Source organism: Antechinus flavipes, chromosome 6 (assembly GCF_016432865.1).
Source record: "Antechinus flavipes isolate AdamAnt ecotype Samford, QLD, Australia chromosome 6, AdamAnt_v2, whole genome shotgun sequence".
In the NCBI taxonomy this organism is placed as follows: Eukaryota; Metazoa; Chordata; class Mammalia; order Dasyuromorphia; family Dasyuridae; genus Antechinus; species Antechinus flavipes.
In genome coordinates, this window is record NC_067403.1 from 236342128 (window position 1) to 236348864 (window position 6737).

Genomic DNA, 6737 nt, shown 5'->3' on the forward strand with positions numbered 1-6737 from the left:
TTTGCCTCAATTTCTTCATCTGTAAAATGAGCTGGAGAAGGAAATAGCAAACAACTCCAATATCATTGCCCAAAAAATTCCAAATGGGAAGATAGCATGCTCAGAGGCCAATATGCAGGTTCTGATATTTAATACTCAGCTGAAATTTAAATCATATTATTTAGAATGATGATGGCTTTTCATTGAGAAAATTAAGTGAATAATAAGAAGGAAGTGTTATTCTAGTATGTGTATCCCATAGGCTAGATGTAGTAGTAATTTGTGGTATTTTAAGATTAAATTTGACACATGAACCCTCAAGCGAGCATTGAAGAAACATTATAAAATGGTGGTTCTAAAGAGGGAAGGAATCTTATAGATCATCCAGCCCAACTGCTTAATTTTTAAGATGAGGAAATTAAGACCCAGACTTTTTTTTGCTTTTCTCAACAATATTCTATTTTTTAAATTACATGTAAAGATGTTTTTCAATTTTGTAAGATTTTAAGTTCCAAATTTGTTTTCTTCCTTGTTCTTTCCTTCCCCCTCCTAAAGATAGCAAGTAATCTGATGTAGATGCTACATGTACAGTCATTTTAACATATTTGCATATTAATCATATTGTAAAAAAAAAAGTCAGACTAAAAGGAGAAAACTATAAGAAAGAAATAAAAAAGATAAAAATAGTATGCTTTGATTCACATTCAGTCTCCCTAGTTCCGCTTCTAGATGCATATGACATTTTCCATCCCAAATCTATTGGAATTAAAACCCAGATTATTAAGAGACTTATCCAAGATCACAGATATAGAAAATAGCAAAAGTGGAATTTGAATCCAAGCCTTCTTTCTTCCCCCCAAATCTATTGCTCTTCACAATGTACTATGCTTTCTCCCTCTACATTTGTCTACTGCAGGATAAGCAGGCCCCTAGGGAGATGGTTAACCTCCTTCTTCTCTCTTAAATGTAGGTGCTGCTTAAGTAATATTTATGGGTATGATCACTGGCCATTATTCAAAACCTTTATTATACTCTTATCACACATTGGCAGAACTCCTAACTCATTCAGATTCCTCTATTTAAAATCTCTTAGTGATTCCACACTGCTTCCCAAATAAAGCATAACTTTCTAGTTCTATTACTCAAGACCAATAATCAGACTCCAATATACCTGTCTAACCTTATTTTACACTGTCCACCCCTTCACCTACTGAGGTATCAATGTCCAAAACAAATTGGTGCATCTGGCACTTTCTTTCTATGTAGTATTTAGTATGTAGTAAGCACTTAAAGTTTTATTCCTTCAATCACTGATTCATTTCCTAAAGAGACAGTACAGATGGAAACTTGATTTGACACCAGGAGTCCTGAGTTCCAGTTCAGTTCTGGTATCATTATTAGCTTTTAAGATATATGTGTGATTGTGTGTGGGAGTGGGTGTGTATACACCATCTAAACATAAACATATATATGCATATATATATATATATATACATATATATGTATGAATACATACACATATATGTAGATAGATTTATGTGTTAATAACTTAATTTTAATTTTATCTTCTGCAAAATTATGCTACTTGAACTAACTGCCTTACTGTATTATCACAGGTAAATGAAAATTCTCTATTGAGTTGAATAGAGGTTCTTTCTTCTTTACCATTAATTATTTTTTCTTTCCCTGCCTTGACTCAGAATATTTTTGAAATCTTACTCATCTTTAAGAATCCATCTGCTATTTATATCGACTACAAAGTCTTCCTTGATCCCCCTTATTTTTTAGCTGCAAAAGGTCTTTGCTTCCTTGTTATTTTCACAGCACAATGTCTATTTATATATACACTCTGCCATTTGACATTACAATTAGTAATGCATTTCAATAAACTAATCAATGAGCATTTAGTGTCTTCAAACTACCTGAAACCCAGAGCATAACAAAGAGAGAAGTAATATTGTCATTGTCATCATGGAGCTCATCTTCTTTGAGGAACACAATTTGTATCTATATAAATATTTGCAAATCAAGATGAAGTCATCTGGGAAAGGAGAACATTAGTATCTGGGATCATGGAGGTGAGGCAGAATCAGGGGTGGAGGTGGAGTTTTCCTGTAAAAGAGGATATTTGAGTTGACCTTTGAAGGAAATTAGGATTATAAGAGGTTAAGATGAAAAGGAAATATGTCTTAACTATGGAAAACAGCCAATACAAAGTCAGGGAAATAGGAGACAGAATGTGATATGGGAGAATAATAAAATGGTCTGTTTGATTAAACCATACAGTGAATGAAAAGGAGCAATGTAACAAGTAATAAGAGATAAGTCTGGTCAGTTAATTTGGAGCTAAGAAGTATATATGTCTCTTCCCTCCTTCCACATTAGGTTTCATGCTCCTTTAGCATGGGGAGCAAGTTATATTCATTTTTGTATTCCTTCAACAGTTGATAAAATATTTAGACAAATATTCATGGAATTGAATTTTATTGGATTGAAATAAAATCTAATGTTTTAATATTTTGACATCGAAATATGAAAAGTCATGTAATCATATTCAAATTGAATTTGTGAAGTTTAAGATCATTGAAGCTCATTTTGGGTCAATAAACACCATAGCCAATATGGCATAAAAAACAGGAGATCATGCATTATGTCACTATCTGCTTGTATCATCAGTATAAGCAAAGTGTTCACATAGAACAATAGCTAGATAGGGGAATGCAACAATCCAATAATCTACAGGCACTAATAATCTATGTATATCATGGTTTCCTTTGGCCATCAGGAAACTCTATGGACACCTTCTCAAAATAATGATTGTAAATGCATGGGATTTCAAAGGAGACCAATTTATTAATATATAATTATAAAATATAATCATCAAAATAATATTTTATGAAAAAATTACAAAAAGAAAAAAGCAATCAAAAGAAGTTGAGGGTAACAAACATTGAGAATCTAGGGACTTAAAACGAAAGTGGACAATACTGGTATAGTCAGATCATAAGTGATTCAATTTTGGGTTGTTGGGGGGTTGTTTCAGTTGTGTTTGATTCCGTTTTGGGATTGTCTTGGCAGAGAAATTGGAGTGTTTTTTTAGTTTGTTTCTTTCCCCAGTTCGTTTTTATAGATGGAAAAACTGAGGTAAACTGAATTAAGTATCTTGCTTAGGATCACACACATAAGTGTCTGAGACTGAATTTGAATTCATGAAGATGAATCTTCCTGATTCCAAGTCTGATGCTGTATCTACTATGTTACCTAGTTGCCCCAAAACTTAACAAAATAAACACAAGAAGTATATCAAGTGTAATATGCAACAGAGATGGTATGGATTACTGGATTTGAATCCAAAAAAGCTGGGCTCAAATTCCTGTTCTTCCTGTGTGATTCTGGGAAAATCACTTTGTTATCTATAAAATGAACTGTCTCTGTGTACAATCTTGAGTAATTATTTCATTTCTCCAGGCATTAATTTCTTTATCAGAAAATAAGACTACCCTAAATGATAACAAGCATGATTTCTAAAATGTATTTTTTAAATTAATTTCTAATTTTATTATGAATTTACAAATATCGAATAGAATATACATTTGCATACCCATAGAAAAAGAGAAAGTTAGAATTATGTCTTTATTTTATACAACCATTTGGTTTTTTCTGTGTCAAGTGTTTGCTTTCTGCATGCTCTGATCACGTAACATGGAGGCACCCTTCTTCTCTGTGTTCTTCTATAGTGAACAGATATACTCTCCTTTGATTGTCTAAGTAGCCAAAGCAGGCTATATCTTAAAAATAAAACAAAGCCAAAAAAAAAAAAAACCCTTGTATTTCTCTCCTTTTATAGATGCTTGTCTTCTTCTGTACCCAGAGACTAAAGATCACAAAGCTTAGCCACAGTGAGAACCATGAATGGAAAAGAGAAGGATAGCTACCCTTCATTTTTTACCCTAACTCCATGAATTAGGCTTGGGAAACTTTGCTTTTATTATGTTTTGTTTGTCCTCAGCTTCCTGTATTGGTAATGGTCTCCACTGGACATGGGAATTAGACACATATCAACCTTGGAATTAGGATTTCAGATTGGTTGTTATAGCTCACCAACCCAACAGGAAAGTCCTAAGAAGCCAAGGAATTTGGAACTCAAGGAACAGGAGAATTGGGGTAAGGACCTTGTAGGATGGAACTTAATATTTCAAATTATAGTATATAGGTATTAAATTAATCTTTGAACTCAATCCCCTTGCCTTTCCTGGAGACTGAGATAATATGGCAATGGGTGGGGGAAATAATTAACACTTGTTGGGGAATATGTATGTATGGACACATATGTGTATACACATATATATACATATAAATGTACACTTGTTTCTGTGTACATGTGTATGTATATATGTGTGCATATATATATATATTTATATTTATATAATGTGATAAGCCTCTATCTTATATTGCTTTCCTGCTTGTCTGACAGTCCACAAATAAAAATTATGACATTGTTTGTTCATTTGCATAACCAGATGACAAGAGTGAACCATAAGTGAGACAATAACAGAGCTTATAGTAAATATATATATATATATATATATATATATATATATATATAATATATATATATATATATATATATATATATATATATATATATATATATATATATACATATACATATATATATATATATATATATATATATATATAGAGAGAGAGAGAGAGAGAGAAGAGAGAGAGAGAGAGAGAGAAAGGATAGCTAAGATTCTAGGGACTCAGTGGATTCTTCCCCCACCTGGGTCTCAATATAATCCCAAATTATTCCTAAACATAGCAATGATTCCAGAAACAAAGAGAGGACTTCTGAGCTATAAGAAATAAAACATAACCTTGATTGATCTTGGTATCCACTAGTGGTTTAGTTTCTTTAAGATGAAGAAAGACAGACCATATGTACAATCATCTCTTCAGGTCTCAGTAACAATTTTAGGAAAGGCATTGATAAGCTAAAAAATATTTAAAAAACGAGCAACCAAGAGAGTGAAGAGCTTTTAGTTCATGTTGTACTGTCAATGTTGAAGGAATTTAGGATGTTTAATATCAAGAATAGGAAACATCATAATCACATGATAGATGAATTTGAGGGTGGGAAAGAGTTGTTATAGGGAAAAAGGATTAAACTTGTGATATTTGGTCCCAAGGAACAAAAGCAAAAGACTCAGTAGAGCAGATTTAGACTTGTTCTAAGGAAAAATCTTTCCATTCCAAAGATTCTTTCTCTCTTACCAGGCTTTCTCCCCTAAGTGGATCAAAATCACTTTATTCTTTCTTGAATTTTTTTTTCAAAATAAACAGAGAATTAAATATAGCAACATATTTTAATTACAGTATTAAGACTGCAAAGTCAAATGGCAGGCAAGTCATGAAGTGTGAAAAATGAGGTTCCTCTAACATTGTTAACTCATCCACGTTAAGCAAATGTTGGATTTTAATTAGTAGTCAAGCTCTTAAATGAATTCCTTAATTAAATGAGGGAAAAAACCCTCCTTTGATACAAGGTTAAGTTTGTAAATTTAAGAGACATCAAAGTTGATAAAAAAAAAATCAAAAGTTAAGCAGCTACTTGTATTGATATTGAGTACAAAATATAGAGTAAGAAATTTAAAGACTACCATTCCTACATTTCATGTATATTACATTCTTATATTCCATAGGTAAATATTGTCCCATGACATTGATGACTCAGTGCCATCATGCCTCATGCCTTAGCTACCATCAGACTCATCTCTTGGAGTTTCAACATGGCAGAACATCCATGTACCATGGTTATCCCATTGATGAGTTCCCACCATGGCCTCCACTCTAAAGACAATCTTAAGTTGGTCTAATTTTATTCTTCTCTTGCCTCTGTTTTTCATTTTCAGGACTTTGACACCATTCCATCACACATATACTATCCTTTTCTGTATCATCTTCACCAACTGGAATTTAAGTTTCTTGAAGGCAGGGAATATCTTGTACTTGTATTCCCAGAACTTACCAAAGTGCCTGATACAGAGTACAACCTTAAAAAAGAAGTCCTTGTCTCATATTGCTTTGTTCAATTTTGAAATTTAAATTTTCAGATAATTCCCATTGGTGTCAATGGTGCTTTCTTACCCTTAGTGCATACCCTCTCCCATCAATTTCATCTACCTCTATTTTAGCATAATGTCTCACTATCCCCCATAAGAATTATTGCAATAAATGAAGTTCTTTGCCTATGTTATCTCATCTTCTACTTCACAATCCATCCTTCAGATCAATCTCAGAATAGCTTTTTCATAGATCTGCTCTCATCACCCATCTGCTCCAAAAATGTTCATTTAATTTGTATCAACAACCAAAGTCAAAGTCTTTCACCTTTCATTCATGGCCCTTCACAACTTAGTGTCATCATAACTTTATGGTCAAGTTTTCAAATGATTCTCATGCATATTTCTTAAGCTGTGATCAACCTAAAAAGTTCTCTACCTCCCAAAAATATCTACTCTGCTTTCAAATTTCCAGACATTTGTGCAGATTGTCATTATTCTCTCTTTGATGTATTTATAACAATTCTTTAAAACTCAACTCAGATGTTACCCACTTTAGCGAGCCTATCTTGGTAATGGCCTTGATCCTCAGATCTCACATAAAATTTTTAAATCCTCTAGGATGATCAGCACTTTCCATTTGTATTAGTCATGTTAGGTAGAAGATAAAGTACCAGATTTTGTAAACCTAGA